Source organism: Mus caroli, unplaced genomic scaffold, assembly GCF_978045245.1.
Source record: "Mus caroli unplaced genomic scaffold, Mus_caroli_1 scaffold_5, whole genome shotgun sequence".
NCBI classification, from domain to species: domain Eukaryota; kingdom Metazoa; phylum Chordata; class Mammalia; order Rodentia; family Muridae; genus Mus; species Mus caroli.
In genome coordinates this window covers 22,970,582-22,997,079 of record NW_028227260.1, presented here as the reverse complement: position 1 = coordinate 22,997,079, position 26,498 = coordinate 22,970,582, and the positions used below count along the sequence as shown (strand labels likewise).

Sequence of the window (26,498 nt, the reverse complement as noted above, 5' to 3'; positions counted from 1 at the left end):
TTCTTTGGTATTTTTAAAACCTTACAATTCTGCAGATCTTTGCTTCCTTTAAGTTGGACATAGACTTATCTGCTAATTGATTTTAAGAAAACACATCATGTTCCCCTGGATATAAAAGCATAAATGATTGTCTTTATTCTACTATATTTTTGACAATTATATTAAAGCCTTACTTTGGTACTTGATGTGCTAACACTTGAGTGCAGCATAACTTCCTCACACTGTTTGCCTCGTCTTACTGCTCTTTAATGAATATTCACTTTGATGATTCTGGCACTCCTTCCTTTAAAAGAAAAGTCATATTTTTAGGTTATGAAAAGATCTTTATGTTATTGTGTAATCATAATCACTGATTCTAAAAGTAAAAATAATGACCATGCATTTCTAACATAGAACCCTAATATTTCAGAGACATTTTCAAATTTATCAAGCAAAGATAAAATTAGGGGACTGTAGAGATGGCTCAGTGGTTAAGAGCACTAGCTGCTCTTTCAGAGGTCATGAGTTCAATTCCCAGTAACCACATGGTGGCTCATAACCATCTCCAATGACATCTGGTGCCCTCTTCTGGCCTGCAGGCAAAATGCTGTATACATAATAAATAAACCAATCTTAAAAAAAAAGATAGAACTAATATATATATATATATATATATGTATATGTATATGTATATATATTAATTAAAATATAATTACATCATTCCCTGTCCCTTCAACCACCCCTAACCAGTCCTCTTAAACTCATGATCTCTTTCCCAATTGTTATTGTTACTTCTCTTTCTTGTTCTTTCTTGTGCCTTATATATATTCATATATATGAATATATATGGATATATAGAGAAGTATACAGGTAGATAAGTGCTGCATAGTATGTGAATTCATCATACATACTCCATATTGTGTTACTAGTATATATCTGACTTCAAGAATCACCAATTGGTAGTGGATAAACAATCAGGTAACCAGTCCCTCCCTAGGGAAGACTTCTTTCCTCAGCACTGCTTAGTTGCCTGTAAGGGTAGGACCTTTTAGATTTGTTTGGGTGTGGGGTCCGGTGAGATTTTCTACTTCTGTGTCCACATGTCTATTGTTGTAGTATTTCTTTGGGTCCTGTTTTGGCAGCCATGTTGTTGAGGTATCAGGGTTGCACCAGAACAAATTTTAAAAGTGATTAAGTCTCTTGGAAAATGTCTAGTTAAAAACCTATTACTGAAAAGAAAGATCAGGGAAGGCACTATGGGACCAATGAGTGATCAACAACTAGAGGGTAGCTTGTATGTCAGCAATGTGTAAGAAGTTCTGAGCTTAAAATTGAAGACAGAATTGACCTGGGAGTGTGGAGAGGCCAGAAGGAAGTGTATTTCAAAGAATATGATTTGAGACGTGTATCTTCGTGGGAGCTCATGGGAGCCAATAAGCGTTGAGAACAGAGTGGATGTGACCTGTGAACTTGTATTAAACAAGTAAGAGGAATAAAGGTGAAGTAGGTAAAGTGAGAGAATGTGTCAAGAAGAAGAGGCTGATTAGGGGATGTTGGCAATATGGATAGCCATTCCACCCAAAAGAAACTCTTACAAGTACATAGAAATACAGCACTAGATTTCTCATCTGTATGTAATACAGATGTCTTTTAGGTATAGGGCTCTGTAATGTTTAAACCTGTGACCTGGCCACCAGGTGACTGTCTTGCTAGGGTTGTTTTCAGGTATTGAGATTGGTGGGGTCGAAGTGGTTTTCTTTTCCCAATGGCACAACTTTTAGAAACTTACAGTCTACCTACAGTCCTCTTTTACTATCAGACAACCATTTCCTTTTGTGGTTTGAATCCAAGGCCTTGCGCATAGTAGGCAAGTGGTTGACTACTGAGCTGTAGCTCTGGCTGACTAAATTGGGTTCTTCCTTTCTTATTATCTACCAGTTCATAGAATTGACGTATATATTAGGTTTCCCAACTGAGCAAATGAAAGTGAAGTAATTAATCAGATTTGAAGTAGTTTCCATGTACCCTACATTATAACTGATGGCCTGTTCTCAGACAAATTTCTTTAATGTTATTGTTATCATCTAACATTGAATTGTGGTCTTTAAAAATATTTAACATCTTTTCCACAGTACACTGATTTTGAGTCCCTATGGCAGAGTTACAGCTGTGAGACAGGCTATTCACTAGATTCTGGGAAGGGAAAAGGATAACCAGGTTCTCAAAAGCCTCCAGAAGTGGGTTGGTGACCCTTTGAAAAGTACTCATTAGCAAATACAGATCCTGAAGCTCTGTCATCATTATATTTCATGATATCCATGCCATAGAGAACATAAAGTTCTCAGTTTATGGTTTTTCAAAAAGCATAAAAATCTAAGATTGTTAAATTTGACTCTTCATATTAATAGATAATGCATTAAGTTTGCATTAAAACTAAAAATGGTGCAACCTACTTTTGAAAAAAGCAAAACACTCCAATTAACATATCAAAACACCTCTGCCACAGAGAAAATATGATGTTTATTGCTCTAAATTATTCATAAGTTTTCACACAATTTGTTGTAAACATCTTAATGCTTTTTTTAAAAGTCAGATTGCAGGTTTTTCCTCTTCCCTTTCTGTCTATGAAGATTACAATAAAAATGAGTAGCATAAAGTGTCTGGGTGCTAGTTGGATAATGATACAAAAATATCCTTGAATTATGCTGAAATAGCTCCTCTTACACTGTCAGCACTATCAGGGATTACTGGGAATGAAATAAAATGTTCACCAAGATCTCTGGCCTCTCAAGGTTTCCATGATTTTATTGATGAGACACCATTAGTCAACAAGAAACAAACAATAGAATAGTGTGGTCCTAAGTATTAAGATCATGCACGAACGCAGGACGTGGTGGCGTACGCCATTAATTCCAGCACTCGGGAGGCAGAGGCAGGAGGATTTCTGAGTTCGAGGCCAGCCTGGTCTACAAAGTGAGTGCCAGGACAGCCAGGGCTACACAGAGAAACCCTGTCTCGAAAATCAAAAAAAAAAAAAAAAAAAAAAAAAAAAGATCATTCACGAACAAAGAGGTAGAGGACCACTGACCCCTGCATTCCAGCTAAGGCTCCTTCAGAAAGTGCCCTTATATATTTTCATGTAACATATGCCTATTTTGCAGTTACTTTGTTCATCTCATTAGGCATTTATTTCCTATGTACCATTTAAGCCCTTTGCATAGGTACCTTTGATGGTACACACTATGTCAATTTTCCTTCTTGTTGAAAAGTATCTTCTTCAGTTTCATGTGTTTTGCAAATTGTATCTTATATCTCGCTATACTAAGTTTCTGGGCTAATATCCACTTGTTAGTGAGTACATATCATTTGAGTTCTTTTGTGATTGTGTTACCTCACTCAGGATGATGCCCTCCAGGTCCAACCATTTGCCTAGGAATTTCGTAAATTTATTCTTTTTAATAGCCCCAGTACAGGGGAATGCCAGGGCCAAAAAAACGGGAATGGGTGGGTAAGGAATTGGGGGGGGGGAGGGTATGTGGGACATTTGGGATAGCATTGGAAATGTAATTGAGGAAAAGATGTAATTATATATATATATATATATATATATATATATATATATATATAAAAGAAAAGAAAAGTATCTTGCTTGTTTTGTCTTCTCTTGTTTTCAGTTTAGTTTTGTTTTTCTAGACAGAGTTTCACTGTGTACACCAGGTTGCCCTAGAACTCTAAGAGATTTGTCTACCTTTACTGGGACTAAAGATTTATGTCATCATGATACTTTCTATTTTTCTTAAATTTGCCACTGTCCTATCATTTCGGACTGGAGAAGGTCCTTTTATGAGTCACATATTAGATTGTGCACTTTCATTACTGAAGAATAGTTATTTCCATATTCTTATATCATGTTAATATACTTATTTTTAAATTGTTTTTGTTGTTCTTGTGTTCTTCAACCTTTAATGTCTAGGAAGAAAAAAAAATCACAATCCTTAGTTTGGGGTCACAAAACAGCCTCATAGAATAGAGAACGTAAAGCCAAAAGGGAACGTTTCATATTGTTTACACTGATAAAAGTATAAAAGTTTAAAAAAATCAAGCATTTATAGGAATATGAACCAAGTGGATCTTTTCTAGACTGCTGTCAGAAATACAAATCTGTACAAATACTTAGGAAAATGTTGGCATTATCTCCTAAAATTGGATATTCACAGTGCATAGTTTTAAATAACAAATTAATTATAGCAAGAGAGCCATGGGTGGTGCAATAATAAAAGTGATTCACACACTAAGGGTTATAATTAATCCCATTCTGTACACTGAGGCCAGACTCTTAGATTTTAGGGGGTTGTGTATCCAAGAGGAGAGCATTCAGTATGGCAGAGGTACAGGGGATATTGTTAGGTGTGTTTTGTTTGGTATAGTATTATTTTAGTCTTATATTGCTTCATAAAAGTTTAATAGTGAATAGTTTCTGATTTAATGAAGTAAGATACATGGGAAGAAATAATGATTATTTGCTATAGGCAGCTCTGAGTGACAGGTTTTCATTTATAACCAAAAGGGAGGAAAATACAAGATGCACCAAATGGATTGTGTTCTGTTTTAGTACACAAGGGAGAAAGTGAGGTCCATCCAGGTACAAGGAAAGATGTATCGTTGTAATTAGTAAAATTCAAGTATAATAATCCATGTATTTTATAGGAAATATTACGCATTTGTAAGTAGTCACTCCATTTTCAGTCAACACAAGCAATAAAGTACAAAGAAACTGTCTTGTAAGGGTGAAATTATAACAGGAATAGAAATATATAGAATTATTAATGACAAATAATTCCCTGGTGCTGAAGAGTACACAACAGTTAAGAGTCCCTCTTTCCCTGATGGCCGACTAGGCCATCTTCTGATACATATGCAGCTAGAGATATGAGCTCTGGGGGGTACTGGTTAGTTCAGTGGAAAGAGAGGCCCATTGGTCGTGCAAACTTTATATGCCTCAGTATTGGGGAACGCCAGGGCCAAGAAGTGGGAGTGGGTGGGTAGGAGAGTGGGGTGGGAGGGTATGGGGGACTTTTGGGTTAGCACAGGAAATGTTAATGAAGAAAATACCTAATAAAAATAATTTTAAAAAGTCAAAAAAAAAAAAAGAGTCCCTTCTGCTCTTCCAAGGGACCTAAGTCAGGTAACTGGTAACCCCTTGTAACTTCAGCTCCAGAGGACACCCAGCCCTCTTTTCACCTACCACTTGCAGGTACATGCAGAGATAAAAATGTTAGGTACAGTCCTGGATGCTGCATACTTCCCTAAAATTCTTACAGCAATCAAGAATGAAAATAGTACTAGTCTTATTCAACATCTGAAGATAGAGAGGTCAGGAGACCTTGAGTACATTTTCTAAGGTCCTACAACTATACAGGGACTCCTGACACTCTGGATTCAGACTCACCTAACTTCCAAGTCACATTTCTTTCTTCTGGAGAAGAACTCAATTCATAAGTAACCCTGCCAAGTGAAAACAGCATTGATTTCTGAGATGATTCCCATGTCTTATTCACCTCCTCGTCCTAGATGCTTCTTCTCCACAGAGCATGTGGCTGTGCCAACAGCTTTGCTGTCTGCAGCACTGGCAAGTGACCCATTGGACTTTTTCTTGACCAACTGGGCATCGAGCAGTGCAAAAACAAAACCCTCCGAAAGATGGGAGAGTCACACTGTGGGCTACTCCCGCATGCAGGTGGGTACATAGCTAATGAGTCCTGTGACCCTTCCTGAAAATTGTGCATAAGTAAAAGGCAGGTAGCTGCATGAGCTCTACTCCTAAGAAAAGATAGCCATTTCCATATCAGGTTAATAGCTAGTATTCAGTGCTATCCTTGCTAGGGAGCCATTTTAAACCTTTCTAGCTGTGCAGCTTTTAGCAATACGCATGGACCCTTTTAATATTCAGAGTTGGAGTCTATAAAATATGTTTGATTGTGTTGGAATGAACAAAGGCTCTCACAGAGATTTCAAGCAAGCACATACCCTTTTAAATTTCTTGGCAAATTGCCCATTAAGTGTTGCTGAGAAAGGACAACACATGATTTTCTTCCACTCCCATGATGAAAATGAGACTACTATTATCCTTAGAGATGATAGCTCCCTTGTGTTCGGTTTGTTTCATATTCTTGTGACATTCCCAAAACACTGTCCTTCCCCAGTTTCTTCAACCCCTGTACATGAACAGTAGGCTTAGAGGTGGGATCTTCCTTAACCATCCATTGCTGGCCTCTTTATAATTTTAAAGTATGCTCAAATACTCAAATCTCCAGTAATCTCTTCCTCTACCACATAGTGAGGAATGGTCGATTCTTTGAAGGCAATGCCATTTATCTTCTCATAAAGGTTAGAACTTACTGTTGTACATATAGTGCCTCTTTCATGAAATACAAGCTCAACGAATCACTATTTAGCCAAATGTTAATAAAACTTATCTGCAAAGTCAAACATTGATTATTGTCATCAGAACAGGATGGGAAACAAGCACTAGAATATTGAATGTCATAGTTTTGGTAGCATATAAAAGCAACGTGCTTTAGAATATAGTAAAATTGACTTTGTGAAACATGAATCCATGATAAGTTCTGTAAGTAAAAGAAGTACACTGAAGGGAGACCTCACATTTTCCTTTTATGGATATAGATAGTAGCCATGCCTTTCTAGAAAGTGGTTTTAAAGTACAATTCACTGTCATAAAAGACAGGGAGCATAGGAATCATGTCTATTTTCAGATAATTAGGTCATCATTGTTAAAAGACATACACAACTTGAAATCCATTATAATCTTACCTTTGTGGAACAATGAAGGTAAAATATATCAGTGAAAAAATATATACTTTTGATACAATTTAAATCCTTAGTAATAGCTATAGAAGCTTGATTAAAATAATGATACACTTCCCAATAGATGACAAATATAACCTAGGATTGCTGCCTGTTTCAGTATTTGAGAGTATATTTTGAAAATGCATTGTTCTTTAGATTATCATTTTTATTAACACTTGAGAACAATGGAATTTAACCTTTTCCAGTTTGTGGGAGATATGAAGTAAGAGAGCACATTCTTCTATGATGTCCCTCTTGAGTTTTCAGACTTGGTCCCTTAGGTAATAAAAATGGATGCCTTCTGCAACTATAAGAAGATGGAGTGCTCACCTTCCTAATCCATTAGCTTCATGAAGGAATATGTACAAATACAGTTTTATTGTTTCTCTTTACTAGTTTAACTCTGGAATAAGTGCTATTTGAATGCCCCTCCCCCACCACACATATATTCCATTTGTAATAATATATGAGAAACCAGGTTCATAAATAAATTTAAAATATTTAATTTGTTAATATAAAATTGACTTGGAGCTTGTCTCAGAGTTCCTTGTTGCGAAATTCTATCAAGAAAATGTCTTTCTCAATGAATTTCCTAAGGGAAACCTGCTGTTTTTCTTGTAATTATTTTTTGCTTCTTTTTCTTTCCTGATGGTCCACTTTTTGTTTTAATTTTTTTATTAGGTATTTTCCTCATTTACATTTCCAATGCTATCCCAAAAGTCCCCCATGCCCACCCACCCCCACTCCCCTACCCACCCATTCACCCTTTTTGGCCCTGGTGTTCCCCTGTACTGGGGCATATAAAGTTTGCATGTCCAATGGGCCTCTCTTTCCAGTGATGGCTGACTAGGCCATCTTTCGATACATATGCAGCTAGAGTTAGGCGGAACAACAATATGAACTAACCTGATGGTCTACTTTAAAGTCACTTGGGAAATTTATGGAAAAGAATGCTAATTTAGATAACACCCTAATGTGATACCATTTTATAACAAAGACTAGGAACTTTATTGCTATAAGAATCTGCTTATATTTGAATGAAGTAAATTTATAACAGAATGTGATATTCAAAAGGAAACACAATTATCAATCTATGTAGTACTTCCTTTGCTTCACATATCCTCTTGGGCTCTTGCTGTAAGTGTATTTCCTATTCATATTTTATTGTTGTCAAGATAGCAAATTACAATCTAGAGCAGATGGAAAAACTGCCATGGTTCAAGTACTTAAAATTTATTCTGGTGCATGGTAATCTTTACCATCAAACCTCTCCTTGCAACATATCAACAAATTGAATCATAGGCTAGTCCATCAGAGATATTTGAATCCTTATTATACAAGGAAGCATTATTCTTATTATATTGTGATATTATATGCTATCAAAGAAACAATATCATTTCTTATTGTTTTATACAAGGCTACTAGATTAACAAACCTGGCTTTGGGTGACTGTATTTAAGTCATCTTTCTGTCTGAGTCACACCAGAACTGCAGGCACATGCAACTGAACCTAAATGTTAATTTATTTTTTAACATAAATTAATTGACAAATTTACTTAAGATGGCCAAAGTCATTCTGTTTGTCTAGGCAGTTGGATGCGATGGTAGAGAGATAAAAGATGTGAAAAGGATGGATATACATGGAAGGATGATAGATAAATACATAGATATAGATAGAAATTTGATAGAGTATGGCAGTAGACAATATTTTACTCATTACTTGTATTTGAATTATCATAGACATATTTGTTTCCCTTACTTATTCCTTCATAAATTATTTCACAAGAAATGAAAAATCATAAAGTAAACCTAAATAGTTCTTGAGAAGGTTTAAATATGAATGTAAAAAAAACACTGAGCTGTATACTTTCTGCTGAGAAGGAATTAGAACCAATGATACTTTTGTCTCTCTTGACTTTCTCCCTCCCACACCACCAACTTTGGTCCCCTTTGGTTCTATCCTAGGTCTCTGGGCTATGCACCCTCTAGTTCTGGCTCTCCACACAGCATCAGATGTGGGCCTCCTCTAGTGGCATGAATCTCAAGTTGGACCAGTCTTTGGTTTTCCACTCCCACAAGTTCTGTGCCACCATTACTCTAGTACATCTTGTAGGCAGAACAATTGCTATGTCTACAGTTTTGTGGCTGCATTGATGTCCCAGTCCCTCCACCAGAAGCCATGGCTGGTTACATTAGATGGCTGGTTCAGACTCCTTATCCACCATTCCTGGGAGTTTAAGTTGGGTCAACCTCATAAAGTCCTGGGAGATTGAATTGACTTTGATTTCAATAGTAGATATTTAAAAGTTTTGAACGTGGTTTGAATTTCAAAATAATATAGCTATATTATAATCTCAAGAAATAATTTTAAAGGCAGCAAATAAGTATTTTGTGGAAGTATTCATGACTCTCAAGCAAATTATAGCCACATAAACATGTTCAATAGAATTCTATAATGTGTTAAGGAATTATTGTGCTCATTACTATAGATTAACACACCTTAATATAGTGAGCACATTGTAAACAAAATCCCATAACTGGAGGATCAAATGGAACAATTAAGAAAATTCACTATTTATTTATTAAACATGTTTCTAAATGTTTTTTATTTATTATTTGTTTATTAAGGTGACTATACATTGTAATTATCTAGGACAGTCAGTGTTTATACAAATTATAATAATTTCTTTGACTCTCAAAAGTATACTTATTTTGATGCAAACAAACATTGTTATTTCTACTCTTCAGTACAGGCCTAAATATTGTATGATGTTACATAAAGATGGTAAGCAAATATCCCTTCCCTGGAGGAACATGAGAAACATCCTCAAGGGATAAGATATGCATTTACTATTACTACAAAGTAGTCCCTGTGTGTTTAAATTGAAAGCTTGTATTTGTAGTTAGCTCAGTAAGCAGAGAAGTAATAAAGGGGTACCACTTCTTGGGCTAGCCCAGGTGTTTTGACTACTTCTCCTAAAGGGTGTTGTATGCATGAAGTCTCATGAATAAATTTATAGTGATTGAGGTCACTATGGTTCACAGCTGAACACCTCATGGGGAAAAAAGTGAGCACAAAGAAAGGCATGTTAGGAACAGTAACACAAAGACTTAGAAATTGTGGTCTCTCAGCCTGTTTTTCTACTGCCTAAGTTTAGGACACTGATGTGACCATGGTCTTCACCTTTACTGTGTTTAGTTGTATAAAAGATTGAAGTATATTCATTAATAGATGTATAACAACATTAATAAGGGCTATGTAAATGACCTAATATGTTTTTAATCAAGTTTTCCTCTTCAGACTTTCATAGCAATCACCATTGTCATGTATGTTTCCAGTGATGTAGTATTGCAATCCATTTAGAATTCCATGTTTCACGTTTCACAAAGAGACAGAGAGAGAGAGACAGAGAGACAGAGATAGAGACAGAGACAGAGACAGACAGAGAGAAAGACACAGAGAGAGAATGGTGCAGGTAATTGACCTGAAAACAACAGATATCTGCTGTGTTAAATTCATTTTCATTTTTGATGTAACTCTTTATTTTTAATAGGAATGAGACCATATTCCATTCCTTGTGATATTTACAATACTTAAAATAAGAGGGGACTCCACCAGGAGAAGCTGGCCTTGCATATTTTCAGAGTGAAAACTTCAATTATGCTACAAGTAGTTGTTGTGGTTCCTGCTCAGGGGATGCACAACTGCTGTATGTGGGTCTCCTTTGTCATTTCTATCTCACAAGTAAAGGTAGTTCAACATTTCCAGTACCACTCTGGTTTCAGGAAGGATGTTCTTGTTTCCAATGTTCATCAACCAATGGGAGACCATGCTCCCTGGAATGCAGGTAGAACAACTGAACAGCAAGAAACTCTTCTCAACTCAATGAGACTCAGATGTCTTCTGTGAATCCAGCTGGTTCAAGGCTGCAGGCCCACTTCCCTTGGCAGATTTTTCCATTTCAGGGAGTGGGGAAAGTAGCCCTAAACCATCAAAATGGATTATACATCACTCTTGACATACATGGATACTGCTCTCCATTACCTGGAGAAGTTACAAATAGATTTAGCTGAAAAACTCTCTGAGGATGAAGTCACAGTGTCCAATACTTATTACATACTTTTAAAATGTGGTGGGATAAAATGAATATATTTATCTGTGAATTAACTTTGAACTTTCTTAATATAGTGAATACAAAACCAAGATCAAACTCAAGCAATGTTTAAGAGGATTCTTCATCATTTATCTTTGTCACACACACACACACAGAGAGAGAGAGAGAGAGAGAGAGAGAGAGAGAGAGAGAGAGAGAGAGAGAGCATATCTTGGTTTCTTGTAGGCTAGAAGTGACACCCTGTATTTAAATCTAGCTGTAAATCCTATCTGACTCATGTTTTCTTGTATTATTGATACTGATGCTCATACTACTGGTGATAGAAAATGAGATAGAGAACTGTTAACTAGAAGTAATGAAGCAAGAGCTGTACTAGATCTTGGAGGATAAATATTACAAGAAAAGCAAATTATTGAAATTTAATCTGAGCATGGTTATTAACTCTGTATTTCAGTTTTGTGCACAGAACATTTTTAAGTATTTCTACGAGTGGTTTCCTCTTGCTTTTAGTGTGGTTAGGCAACAAAAATCCTTTCAAATGCATTCTTAGTATTGTTCACTAAGTTTTAGTTTAGTGGTGTGTCTAGCATATGTAAAAGGCCTTGAATTCTAACCATAGTCATGCCAAAACATAGTTTAAGAAGGAAAGCAAAAGACAGCAAACAAGTGCTAAGAAACTTTAAGGATTTCACATAGTCATATCAGTATTTTTAAATTTTTCTGGGCACTACTTTTGAGAAATTCCATACTGTTCTGCTTTTGCATCTGCAAATGTTCTAAGTCAGTAATATGAAATACCAAGTAAAAATGTATGAACATCTAAATTTCACTGATGGTGGATAGAACTAGAGTTGGGAATCCATGATCAGAAATATTATTTTTGGTTTTTGTTGTTGTGATTGGATTGTTTATTTGTTTCAGTACAGAATATGAAGTTGTAAATCTGTATTTTCTTCCTGTTTTGCTGAACATTTTTAATCTCTTCAATTTTTAAAACACTTCTAACTTTAAAGACTGAGTAAATGGAAAAGAATCAGAAAGAAAGAAAGCAAAAAGTATATGGACTTTTTTTTACAATGTGCAGAAATAGAAAGCTTCAGAGATATTTGATTAAATATAAATGTAAAATATTAGATCAAAATTAAAGTAGGTTAATAGATTAATCTTCCAGGATGCATTTGATTATTTCAAGTTAATTAAAACTCTAATCACTCTGTGTGTGTGTGTGTGTGTGTGTGTGCAAGCATACATAGAGAGGTACATGTATGTGCAATAATTGTGTTAGGAAAATCAGAGTATAATTTAAATCCTGTGGTTCATCTGATAATTTCTATAGACTTGTGACACTTTGTCAAGCCCTTGCAAGGATTAAGCATATTAAGAAAAATTAAGATGTTAACTCATATTGATACTTGAAACATGGTACCAACCTCAGAAAATATACAACACTGAGCAAGAAGGTGATGGTCGCTGCTCTCATTGCTTTTGCTCTTCCTCCTCCTCCTTCTCCTACTTTACTTCTTCTCTTCCTTCTTCTCCTCTTCTTTTCTCCCAACTGAATAACATAGGTATTTTATAAAAAGTGTGTATAATTTTTTAAATGAGTGTAGCATAATTGAAATGATTATGATGGTGAATAATAGGTCCTCTTTCCTAATAAAATGTAAACATTTTCTGAAAGAAGATAAAGTTGAATCTGTATCTAGTGAGTTTCCAGGCTACTGACTCAGTGATATTTCAGTTATAGATGAGTTTTATTTCTTTTTTTCTTTTTGAAACAAAGTCTTTCAGTTCAGCTCATACTGACCTTGTATTTGCTCCACTTTTGCTTTAGCCTACTGGGTATTAAAATTACATGTGGGCCACCATGCCAAGTATTTTTTTTTTCATATTTACTTAGAAATAAGTGACTCTTTAAATGAAATAATCATTGATTTTTCTGAATAAACTTATTAATAATTTATTAACAGCTACTGTGAACCTATTCAAGTCAAAATAACTTAAATATAATAGGAAAATTATTCTGATGAACAGGAAGTTGCCCAATAATATTTCATTGCCATGAACTTTAGTTTAACAAATATAGGTCCAATGTATTGTAAGTGGAATCCTTGTGTATTATATTTTAAGGTTTTAATTCTTGTTTTTGAGCATGATTTTGACAATTTTATCAATGTTTTCATTAATGTTCTGTAAAAATAGTGAATATTCATAATGATTTTTAGTATTTATTTTGCTTTTGCTTTCATCGCTCCCCAACTGAACATCTTTTATACCCTGATTTTATTATGAAATGAAAAACAAATAGTTCCTCTTGTTACAAGAATTGTGTAAATATTTTGATCAAATCGTCTTTGATTTCTATTTATATGATAAAACATTGTGCAGGAAACGTTTCAAATGCCATTTATTGATTACATTGTAAATTTTGTTAAATTCTAATTAGAAAGTCATGAGGACTTTGATTTGTGAAGAAAAACATCATGATGAAAGTAGGAACTCATTTGTTATGTACCTCGTGGTATTGTTGGAAGATTATCGAGTCATAGTATCAACACAATCTGAATCTCGGAGGCAGGTGCTCACATGTCCTCCTCCATGCTTATAAATACATGGAGGAGGCCATAGTGGCAACTGTCACCATGATTGATTTCATTGGGATAGAAGATTGACAAGCTGGTTGTAATATTTCTTATAGCAGGAAGACCATCATTACACTTAAACTCCTCAAGGTAGAGCAAAGGAAAGATTTTTTGAAATGTAAAGGTTGGGAATCCAGGATTGTTTTTTCATATTATTTCTACCAAACAAACACAATGTTTAAACCATCCATTGTCCTTACACCATAATGTCAAAATGACAACTGGTATGTTCCAAAGACAAGAAAATATAGCGATAAAGGAACTGATACATTTTTAGTTGTTTATATAATGTCAGGTTTTTTTAATAAGAATAAGAATATATGAGAACATTAGCATATGACCATCATGTTTTATAGTCTTCCTAATCTTAATAATGCATTAAGTTCAATCTAAGGAATAAGATTGTTTTATGAAACTCTATGACTCTGGAGATTGATATTTGAAGAAACTGTGAATTTTATGGTAACATGCTATAACACTAGAATAATTTCCTGAAAAACATAATCATAATTAACATATGAATTTACTATTTACTATTTCTTTATTTTTCTTTATTTTCTTTATTCAACAACTATTTTATAACAGCAAATATATGCACAGATTTTCATTTATATTCTATTCATAATAGTAATCATCACAGCTTCTAGCAAGAGTCTAATCTGAATCATTAATTCTACAATTGAATTTTATCCCTCTTAACATCTACAGTTCAATATATTTTATCCTCACTTTGAAAGAAAATGTAAAACAAGGCTAATGGCTAGGCATGACTATTGAGTAGGAATCACAGGTAACTTCTTAAACTGCCAGTTACACTATCATTTGCAACATCACAGGATATAGTTCAAACATGTTTTGGTCTTATGAGATTGACATTGCATGCATCACATAGAAATATGCTGTAAAATGTTTTCATCTTTTCTATGTGTAAATAAACCTTGGTAATATGCTTAAGAGTTGCACTTTTGATAACAAATCATCCGTAGTTTTAAAATTATGTTGAATTTTCATATATTTTGGATTTGATAGACTGTATAAATGAGAGGAATTTCTTGAAAACTTAATACTTATAAGGATCGATGCCTATATTGAAGACAAAAGCATATTCTTCATATTCACACTGCAATTAGCAGGCAGGATGTTCTGAGCATGCTCTTAGGAGCAGAGCCTTTCTCTTTTACACAATTGAATCATAGTATGTTTTATTCTAGTGTACTTTCTATTTCTCCTTACAGTTTCCATTGTTTTTGCAGTGTTGACAATAAGATCAAACTCAGGTCATCATTTGAATAGCTCATTATCCAATGATGCAACTTGCCAAGAAAACCTTGAGTTTTTTAGTTTTATGATCTCATTTTGTAATTATGCCGTGTGGTGGTGGTACAAATCTTTAAACCCACCCCTAGGGAGGCAGATCTCTTGTGAGTTCGAGGCCAGCCTGGTCTATAGAGCAAGTTCAAAGACAGCCAGGGCCACACAGTAAAAACCTGACTCAACAAATCAGGGCGTGCAGAAGACAGAGGGGGGTGGGCAAAAAGAGGAGAGGGAGAGAGAGAAAAAGGATAAGGAGAGGGAGAGGGAGAGGAAGAGGGAGAGATTATGAAATCACAGTATGAGTATATGATGATATAGAAATTTGGAGTAGACTTTATGAACAGTGCTGCATGAAGGACATGGAACATCCTACTTACTAGGCAAGGGCTCCTCCACACACTCAAAAATTAATATCTAATTGATAAAAATGTATAAATCACATTCAGATTGATAAAAGATGCAAACAAGTCCATGTGTGTTTTTATTTGCTTTTTGTGTATTCCCTCCTGTTACTTAGCTTTAGTTCTACATGTGGGGATGCTATAAGTAAGCATTATCATTTTCCTAACTTTAAATTTCTTTAAAAAGTTTGTGTACTATACTCTAGGACTTTGGAGTATACTAGGTTTTCTAGAAACTAGCTGTTAACAAACCAGCACTTGGAGCCGGACATGGTAGCACACGCCTTTAATCCCAGCACTTGGGAGGCAGAGGCAGGCAGATTTCTGAGTTTGAGGCCAGCCTGGTCTACAGAGTGAGTTCCAGGACATCCAGGGCTACACAGAGAAACCCTGTCTCAAAAACAAAACAAAAACAAAAAAAAAAAACAACAAAAAAACAAAAACAAAAACAAAACAAACAAACCAGCACTTGAAAAAAGATTTCTTTTCATGACTGAACTGGTCATGAATTTTAGGTTAATGACTTACAGATACAAGTGAACAGCTAATTAAGCCCTAAATAATGACTTAATAGTTAAACTCCAAATTTCTGAGGGTTATGGCATAAATGATTTTGTTATGGGGTGAACCTTTAAAATTGAAGTTACAGGGGACTTTTAGAGGGGAAACTGAGAAAGGGGATAGCATTTGAAATGTAAATGAAGAAAATATCTAATAAAAAATTTGAAGTTTGGAAAACACAATTATTTTCTAAAAATAAGTTTAAACTAAGGCATGCATTTTTTTCAAAATGGGAAAGAATGATTTATTTTCTCCTCCAACATGAACTTTTGGGATCCATCCCATAATCAGCCACCAAATCCAGACACTATTGCATACACCAGCAAGATTTTGCTGGAAGTACCCTGATATAGCTGTCTCATGTGAGGGTATGCCAGTGCCTGGCAAATACAGAAGTGGATGCTCACAGTCATCTATAGGATGGAACACAGGGCCCCCAATGAATGAGCTAGAGAAATTACCCAAGGAGTTGAAGGGGTCTGCAACCCTATAGGTGGAACAACAATATGAACTAACCAGTACCCCCAGAGCTCGTGTCTCTAGCTACATATGTAGCAGAAGATGGCCTAGTCGGCCATCATTGGGAAGAGAGGCCCTTAGGTCTTGCAAACTTTATATGCCCCAGTACAGGGGAATGCCAGGGCCAAGAAGTGGGAGTGGGTGGGTAGGAGAGCAGGGCATGGAGGAGAGTATAGGGAACTTTCGGGATAGCAGTTGAAATGTAAATAAAGAAAATATCTAATTAAAAAAAAAAGAAAAAAAATGAGCTTGTGATTACATCAGATTACTATTGCTTTCTTTTGGGTCCATCTGAGAAAGATGAATTAAGAGTTTCATAGTTTAAAGAGCACTTAGGCTGTAGCACTGCTTTTATTCTTTTTCCCAATTTTTATTAGGTATTTACTTCATTTTCATTTCAAATGCTATCCCAAAAGTCCCCTATACCCGCCCCACACTCCCCTACCCACCCACTGCCACTTCTTGGCCCTGGTGTTTCCCCTGTACTGGGGCATATAAAGTTTGTAAGACCAACGGGCCTCTCTTCCCAATGATGGCTGACTAGGCCATCTTCTGTAATGGCTAAGATAAAAAATTCATGTGACTGCAGATGCTGGCGAGAATGTGGAGAAAGAGGAACACTCCTCCATTGTTGGTGGGATTGCAAGTTTTTATTCTTAACGAGAGCTCTAGAAACTAACTTGCTAAACTCTGAATTAGGGAAGTGCTGGCAGCTGTATTGATTGTTTTGTAGTCTTTCCTTTGGTAATGTGTTGTGTAAGTTAGTGGTTATATGCAAACTGGTTGCCATATTAATTGGGCAGCCTTCACATTTTAGTCATGAATGTACGGTTTGTTAAATGAGCTTAAGATAAATTGTAAGACTTAACTTTGACAGTAAGGGGGCAGCATCTGGCTGAAGGAGGACTTTGAGCTCTTGTTTTCTGTCTACACAACCCAAAATAGTAATTTCTTACAGGATAAAACATTTTGTGTTTTGCTAGGAAATTATCAAAGGTAAGTTAATTATAACACCAGACCACGTGCATGGGCTGACAGTTATTAATTACATTTTCTCTCCTGGTTACATTTCAGGCCATTTCCTGCTAAAGAAAACAAGTTGGTTTTAGTTTTGCAGAGAAAGAGAGCGAGCAACTGAGCAAGCGAGAGAGAAAGAGAAACAGAGAGAAAGGGACAGAGGCAGTTTGATTGATTGATTGATAGATAGATAGATAGATAGATAGATAGATAGATAGATAGATAGGCTGAAAGTGAAAGAGACATAGAGAGACAGACATACAAACAGATGGACAGAGGCAGACTGACAGAGAAAGAAAGAGAGACAGAGAGAAATAAAAACAAACAAGAAAATAGAGGCACAGGGACACACAGAGAGAAACAAAAAGGAAGAGAATCATTTTTAGCCCAGGTTGTGTTTGAGCTGAAGATCAGACATGTGTGCCTTGAATCTTCAAGTGCTGGGATTACAGATTTACACCATTCCGGAAATGCAGCTTTAAGGAAAGTACATTTTGTCTGAAATTCATCAGCTAGAATTTTTAGAAGTTTAGTATTTTTCATGATATATTCAGATGCCCACTATAGTTAGAATGCTTTGAAAGTCTGTATGCTCATGTAAATAAATGGATTTTAAAATATGTAACTAAATGGAATTCAATATGAGTTTATGTTTATTTAGGCAAGGGATGTTTTTCTAAGAAGTTGGATGTAACTGAGTTTATTCACATATTAAGAATATGAGAATGTAGGTAATAAGCTTCATGAGCCTCATAATTCATGCTGACTGAACGCTATAAACATAGCATTATTCATCTTTTCTTTGTCCCTCATGCTTGAATCAGCTTTTGGCAATTCAATGTTATTACTCTTCTGTAATGTTTATTAAGTTAGTATATCATGTGCTTGAAGAGTCTGAAGGTTTTAGTTCTTAGTCTCTAACAACTATTTACCTACATCATACAAACAGAACAAGTAGAGGGTTGGAAGTAGATAAACATGTTCTCATACTTGGGTGGCAACATGTTAAGGAAAAGAAATGAAACTCTAAAACATGCTAATTGAGTCTAAGTTCTTGATGCATTGTTACTGAATTGTGTCTGCTCTATGGGCATAGGGTAAGAAACTGAAGACCTGAACATAGGCAAGCTCTATAGGGAGAAAAATGAAGGCTCTCCATAAGGCCAGAATACACTATGAAAACCATTTAACTTGGAGTGACATCAATACAGTATTTTTCCTGCAGTCACCTTGGAGGGAAAAAGACATGAATGCAATCCAAAGCATAAGCCAAGCAGTGTCTAACCATTTTATGTATTGTTTTTTGAGGGGGTGCAAGTGAAATTTAGTAGCAAGCTAATAGCAAGAATCTCTGTACTAATGAGGTGAGAAAGGCACAAGGAAAAAGAGAAGGAACAATGAATTGTAACAATTATTATGTTAGATTGTAATAATAATAATAATAATGCTACAATACCAACTTGTGACAGGAACAAAAAACCTTTCTGATAATTTTTCAACTTCAAGTATCTGTGGACAGTTTGATTATTAGTTGATAATTCACTCAGAGTTTGATAAGTTCTCACCACCTGAAATGCACTGTGTCAAGCTCTTGGAAACCAGCACTGAGTAAGTTATAGTTCCTGGAAATCAATTCCCCACATCTTGAAGGGGCATAAGAATAAGCAATGTAAATATTGTATGAAATTATGAAGTATACAAGTATCGAGATCAGAGAGTGGTTAGTTCAGTCTGAGCAAACCTGGTAAGACTAGGAATGTGTTTAATGACATGGAAAAGAGGTCAATGTCATCCTTAACAAAAGAAATGTGTGTACTAAGACAGACATACAGCAGCAGTGTGCTCTGGCTTTGGCATTGCTACTGTAGGAGAGAGGAAATGTTTTAGGCTCATCCTCCTTTTGTTCATGGCAGAGGTACCTATTGCAGGAGTTATTACAAAGAGAAAGGAACCATTATACCATAACTCAATAGTAGAAGGCTTACAGGAAACTTTGATTTTCATCTTTAGGATTATGAGTGAGGAAGGGGTCAGGAAAGTCACCATTCTTCCTTTGCCATGTATTCCAATGCTAACACACCACATATTTGGAGTAGTTTGTCTGAAAGGTGACACTGTAGGGAAATGCTTCATTTTCCATTACAAAACATGTAAGCTATATTATTAGTATTTTATCATGATTAAGCTGTACTAATTTTCAGAGATATGAATGGCATATCCATTAAATCATGAAAGCTCTTTCAAATAATACTTTGCAATTCTCCCTTTTCTAATATGAAAGTGGAGACAATCACATATCAAGGGAGTTTATTAAAGTGATAATTTATTGCTTAATGTATGTCAATTTCAACTCTTTCAATGTTAACAAATCTTGGCTCTAAAAGAATACTAATACATCAACTAAGAAGCAAAACATTGTAATCTTCTATTTTCCCAAAATTGTTTCATTTAAATATAATCCATAGTTGGTCTTTAGAATGATAGGGATTAAACCACAATAGTTTTCAAGCCCAAATTCATTTTGCAGATCATTTAGCAAGTAAATATTAAGACTTCTGGTGATGCTACGTTGAACATATTTATAGGATTCAAAAAACAACTCCACCAAACCGTGAGTGAAGATTTGTTTACTTGTCTTAGCACACCATTCCATACTTACAACTAAGTGTGCAGTATTTAGGGCTCAGCGATATGACCTCAGGCATTTTCCTCTCCCCAGCCATAGCAATTCACACCCAGTTTGAAGTCACATGCTCTTGATGTTCTCTTTGTAACAGTATTATTTCAGATGCCTAGATGCTCCTCATTCTTTAAGTCCCAGGTTATGTGTGACTGCCTCATCAACCTCCCATGATACATATACACCAGCAATCCTCACTATTTAAACTCTCTCTTATTTTAATTGGCTCTGTTGCATTCTTACAGCATTATTCTTCTGCAATTATCTTGTGCATTTGTTCACTTCCTTATTAACTCTCTCCCTGTCCTGCCTATTTATTCTAAATTTGATTGTAGCCAGGACTTTAGTTGTTTCCAGACAACTGCGTTGCAAGAAACTTGTTCATTAAAAAAAAAAAAAAATAGGTAATCAAAATAGTCATCACATAGCTACTCCATAAAGTCTAACATTTAATTCAGGGTCATGGAACTGAAAAATAACATAAAAGTTGTTGGAAACATTTCAGGAAAAAAAAAGTACAAAAAATATTAAAAAACAAGACCTATGAGGAAAATACGTTGATTCAGGTAAGACCAAGCACCAATTTTACTTACGTTTTATAATTGACAGAGATCTTTGACCTACTAAAGTCTTTTATCTTTTGAAAAAAAAATAGCAAATTTAGTTACTGCTGTCCCTGTTTTATAGTATAAACTGAGGCCCAGAGATTGCACTAATTTGTACAAATTCACAGAAATATAACGTGTAATCCAGATTTTCCTTCTTCCTATGTCCAATATTTTTTCCTCATGAAACCATCTATCTACAGGATCACTAACCAGAGTAGGGAATTTAGTTTGGAGGTAGTGAACAATGACCTTTCCTATTTGAGTTTATAAATTTTTATGTTATCTCAGGAGGTTCTCAAATACCAACCTTTACTTGTGGTAGCTATTTGTCTTCTTTATATGGTTTGAAGGAGTGTGTAGTTCAGTGGTTGAGGGTGACAGATTGCTAATCTATTGGTTCTTCAATTTCTAATATTCCATAATTCTTTGGTTAAGTTTTCCACTTTGCCAATTAATATTTCAAATATACTTAACATTTTTTAACTTAACAAGCTGATGACGCCATAACAACTATTGAACTACATATCACAAGCATATTAGTCTCTAGGATGTGCTCATTGCATGGGCTGTGTAGATTTTTATTTAATACACAGAACATGCAGTGAGAACTTGATAGAGATGGGAAGACATCCAGAAGAATAAACCACGAATTCTTAAAGGATAACTTTGTATTTGGTACAGATTAATTAACTATCCATTTTAAGGTTTTTACTAATCCTGTCTCCAAACACCACAACCTAGAATCGAAAACACACTACTTGAACTTGCATATTGATTCTATTTTTATTTGTTACTTGGTATTCTTCTTTTACATAGATAGGTTTGTTAAAATTTCACACAGAGTCAAAGTTGGCTTTTTAGTAGAATTATAAACAATAACTCAGGTGCTAGAAAGATGGCTCAGCAGTCAGGAGTACTTGTTGCTCTGGCAGAGAACCAAGGTTCAATTCCCAGCACCCAAAATTTGGTTTACAATTGTTTTTTCACTCCACCTTCAGTGAATCTAACACCTTCTGATGGCCTCCTTGGGCACTGCATGCATGTGGTGCACTTACATATGCAGGCAAAACATTCACACACATCAAAGTAAAAGAAAGACAATTTCCTCAAATATCCCATTGATTCAACAACATAAAACTTTTGTTTCAAATATATTATGACCATGTGTCAAAAATTACATTGATAACACATTAGATGCAGATATTTTATAGTTAATGGGATATTAATAAATATGTCACCTGATGCTCACCTCATTCTTACATTTGAAACTTATTATTGAAAATATTCTGAATAGATATATGTCATTCATTTTAAATAGAAGACTTTTGTAGAGTAGTAGAATGATTTAGCTTGATTTGAAAGCATAGTAATCCTTGCACATATAATATTTATAATTAAAACGTACTTGTTCTTGTTTTGGCATCTCCTTGTTTATGTAAGGAAGCAAAGCCAAACTAAATATGTATTAAAAAGTCTAATTCAAGAGCCCGAAGAAAACACATTATAGGTCAGAAACACAACAGCTCTATATTTAGATACAACTAAGAACAAAGTAGAGATTAAAAGGAGGTTTATACAGAAAATGATTTAGTAATTACTTTTTAGAAATATTGAAACTTCTATGTCATATTGAAAAATATGGTCGAACTTTTTAAAGACAATGTCAGGATATATAGAACACGTTGTATTTCTTCATGCCTGGCATATAGCAGGTCCTCAATAAGTATTTGTTGAAAAAATAAATGAAGCAACAAATCTTATTTGAGCACCTGTTATGTGGAGGATAAAAAACTACAAACCAAACAGAGCTTGTGATCTTATATGGGAGAGAATGAATATAAGGTAAATGTGCAAATGACTATCATTTTTGAAACTGTAATAATATCAAATATGTATTTTAAAAAGATCACAGATGGGCAGTTCATTTCCCATTCTCAAAGAATTTAGAGACTTGAACCTGGGACTTATATGAAATATGGGAGCAAAAGCATTTCTTGTAGAAATTTAAGTATTTATAAAAAGGAATACTAAATCAGTAATCTTACGAGGGTCAATAAATTAAAATAAAACTTCCTGGATCACCATAAAACCTTTTCATAACCATTTTTCTTAATTTCTTTGGCATATTACATTAACATAGTATGAAAATAATGTGAGTTCCTGTAAGGCTTTGTGCCTCTTAGTTCTTTTTTACTTACATGTATTATCTATCATTTATAATAAAACTTATCCAAAAGGTTTTTATCCATTATTTATAGTCAAACGTATCCAGAATGTTTTTAAGTACCCTGTCCATCATTTTACTACTTTCCAGGTTTAATTTCTAGCCAGTTACCTGAAAGTAATTTGAATATGAAAATAGCATTTGTTGTTTCTAATTTTAAAATCCCACTGAAGATAGGAAAATAAATAATGCACTTTAACAGAACACCTTTCCTGAGAAGATCAAGGAATAAAATGTTTTACATTTGGATTGTTCCTATGACATCTTTGTAAGGTATAGCTATTATTAGAAAATGCTGATTTAATTGGACTAGAGGTATACATTAGGAAAAAAAAATTGGTTAGTCTACTTTATGAATGATGTATAGACCACTTTGAATATAAGCCAGTATTGTTATCAATTTTCATGAAGGATGCCCTCAATCTCTTTTTCTATTTATTTGTTGATTTATGTATTGAGAGTTTTACTGTTGGTTTGTTTGGTTGATTGAGATTGTTTGAAACAAGATATCCAATAGCCTAGTCTGGTCTTGAACTGACTATGAAGCAGAAGATGACCCAGAAATTCTGGTCCTCCTGCTTAAAGGTATGCACCACAACATCTGGCTCCACAACAGTCTCATTTATGAGACAGGAACTAGGTATACCTGCTCTTCTCTTCATCTTCCTCCTTTAATTTCTCCTCTCTTTTTCGTTTCATTTTCATTCTATGTATAAAAATTATGCAGATGTTATTCACTGTTCTGTATGCAATTACTTATACATATGTGGGATTGAGTGGTAATCCATATACATAAAATGTTTGATGAATGAATTAGTAATCATCTGTTTTAGAAATATGAACTTATTTAAATGCACTATGACTCTTAAAAATAAACTAGGTGGATCCACTGGGACTGGAATCCATAACTCTGCAGTTTGATTGGCTGCAGTTTTTTTTTTTTTTGTAATGATCTTCATGTGTTGTAAGAAGTTTATTTGATGAAGGGTGAGGACTGCACTTATCTGTGCACATAAGGACAAATGTTTAGAATTTAATTAGAGACTATACTGACTTACTAAACTGATTGTTGTAGGTTATCCTCCAAGATTCATGACTTCACTGGCTAAGACTTGGCTAAGTTTCCAGTACTACACATGGTCTATCATGTTACAGATGGAGCAGGAACAGTTCATATTTCATATATATATATATATATATATATATATATATGAATATGAAGAGATGAAGAAAGGATATATAGGAAGGTATGAAAGGAGAAAAGCTAAGGGAGAAATGATGCAACTTTATTATAATTTCAAAAAGAAAAGAAAATCCTGGAATAAAAAGCACTAGAAGAAGATGAATGTGAGTTCTGAATATTGAGTACTAAAAAATTCAAATTGTTTTTATGTCATTCAATTTTGAAATATTCATATTACTACTCTACCTTATCTTCATAAGAGTATTATATGACTTATACTAGTACAATCTTTTTATTATTATTTGCAATGATAATTGATCCCACATCATTGTTTTGTTGCTTCCATAAACTAATAGGTAATTAATACGTGGGGTTATAGTAGAAGTTCCAGGTAGAGCAATGACTGAGAAACCATGGCTTCACTCCGAAATTAAAAAAAAAAAAAAAAAAAAAAAAAAAAAACGTTTAGGGGAAATCTGGCAAGTGACCAGATGAAGAAAATACTTTTTCAGTGTTATGGCAGAAGTGATCTTAGTATACTTTAAGAACACAAGAAAAATCTAGGGAACCAGCTGTAGGTTAGAGAAGCTGTCACACGTGGTAGTATGTGAAATATCCTTCTGACTGTCTGTGTCATCCTCAGGTAGAATGAAATGCAATTTATTGATCTCCCTGTCTACCTGTTTTTGAGACCTGTTTTGAAGGTCTCACATAACCTAAGCAGGCTTTGGACTACTTACATAGGCAAGATGACCTTGAATTCCTGGCCCCTACTTCCTAAGCATTCAGATTAAAGTTGCATGCAATAATTCCAGGTAATATGCAAATTTTATAAATATTTAGTATATAAAATATGTGGTGAAATTTGCATCTTAGTTATAGAGTGCACTTAGTACTAATGGGAGCCACAGAATCTATTACTAAGAAACAGGAGATGTAAAGAAAATGAAAAAAAAGAAACTAAGAGCTTGGTTCAAAAATGTGGCAAGTAAGGAGTAAGTGATGAGTGTAAACTGACTGCCTATTAGAAGAATTCCAGGGAGTTAGGAAATTAAACCTTAAGTGCAATTAGGTAGGTGATGGTAGTAAGGATTTTTTTTGAAACAGTAATATATTTAGCTTAAGTAAAAAGAAGAGCAACCATGAGTTTTGTGTATACATTTGCTTACAGAATTGCACACTAGGATCAGGTCAAGTAGCTGTTATACTGGTTCTTTAGCTTTCAATTAAGCTTTAGATCCACTACCTCAGTTCTGTTTGGCATAGCAAGTATGGTTACACTGTACCAGTGACTTTCCTATTCATACTTCACTACATTACTATAATCTTTTCAACCTATGTGAAGGTTTTACTTCTAAGCCATATTAATTGTTTTCTGGCTTGACATACTCATTTTATGCTTGTCAGCTATTCTTCTTCCTTCTCAAGTGTTCCTTTATAAAAATAATTCCACAGCTACCTTGCGTATTATCCAGCAACCTTGAAGGGGATAGATTGGCATCGTGTTTCATGGGCTGATGAAGCTACATGGTGTAGAATTCCTTTCTATCTCCTAAATTCCATTAGATCATTTAGCAAGATTCTTTTGGAAGATACTGTACCTTCTCCACTTTTAATGTCATATAACTCTACTCATTTGCATTGACCTGCTAATTAAAGTCTCAAAAATAACTTGCTGAATCACAGGACAATTATTTTGAATATTTCCATCCTGGCTTTCTTCATATTTTCATTATCATTTAGGATACACATTAATTTTTGTTTGTGTCGTAATTTCAGCCAACTTATCTTCATTTAGGTCACCCTGTGCAAGAAAATGAATTATCTCATAGTTCCACTCATTTGCTTGGCTTCTTCTACTGTACAAAACTGTGAAAGTCTACAAATATTTTCTAAGAGGTTCTATTATCTTTTCTCAATTTCTTTTATCACACAATCATCCCTCATCTTTTTGAATTCATTTTGTTGGTTTTAAGTGATTCCTTAATCTCAGTGCTTATTATCTAAGCAGGGTACAGAAAGGTGGAAGAAGAAATGGAAAGTGTAGTGTATGTTAGTATCCCAAGTCTCTGTGCTCTCTGACCTTACACAGCAGTCTTTCTAGAATATTGCTTCAACACAAAGGAAAGGGATATTCATCGATTGAGTCATCTACCTACGGTTTCATTGATTTTTAGAACTATGCTTACCACAATACTTCACATGAAATTTGCTATAAATGAATTAACATGCCCATTAGTTTTCATTTGGGCAGTTCACTGCTAAGAATGAAATTGTGGTCTTTGACTTGCTAGGCGAGTGGTGCTCTGCCACCAAGTCACAACCTTAGGCTCCTAAGTTAGGTTGAATCTATTTCCACAGAGTCAGGATGTCTTTTTGCTTTATTTT

At 34.7% G+C, this 26,498-nt stretch overlaps 1 protein-coding gene and 1 non-coding gene across 3 annotated transcripts in view; both read left to right on the top strand.

Annotated features, from left to right (window-relative positions):
* The window catches only part of Htr2c (5-hydroxytryptamine receptor 2C), a 254,132-nt gene that overhangs the window by 26,444 nt on the left and 201,190 nt on the right, over positions 1-26,498 (top strand). The gene's annotated exons all lie outside the window — the stretch shown is intronic.
* LOC115030212 (small nucleolar RNA SNORA35) lies at positions 5,601-5,728 on the top strand. Its single transcript, XR_003835821.1, has one exon. It is a non-coding gene; the product is annotated as a small nucleolar RNA SNORA35 (small nucleolar RNA).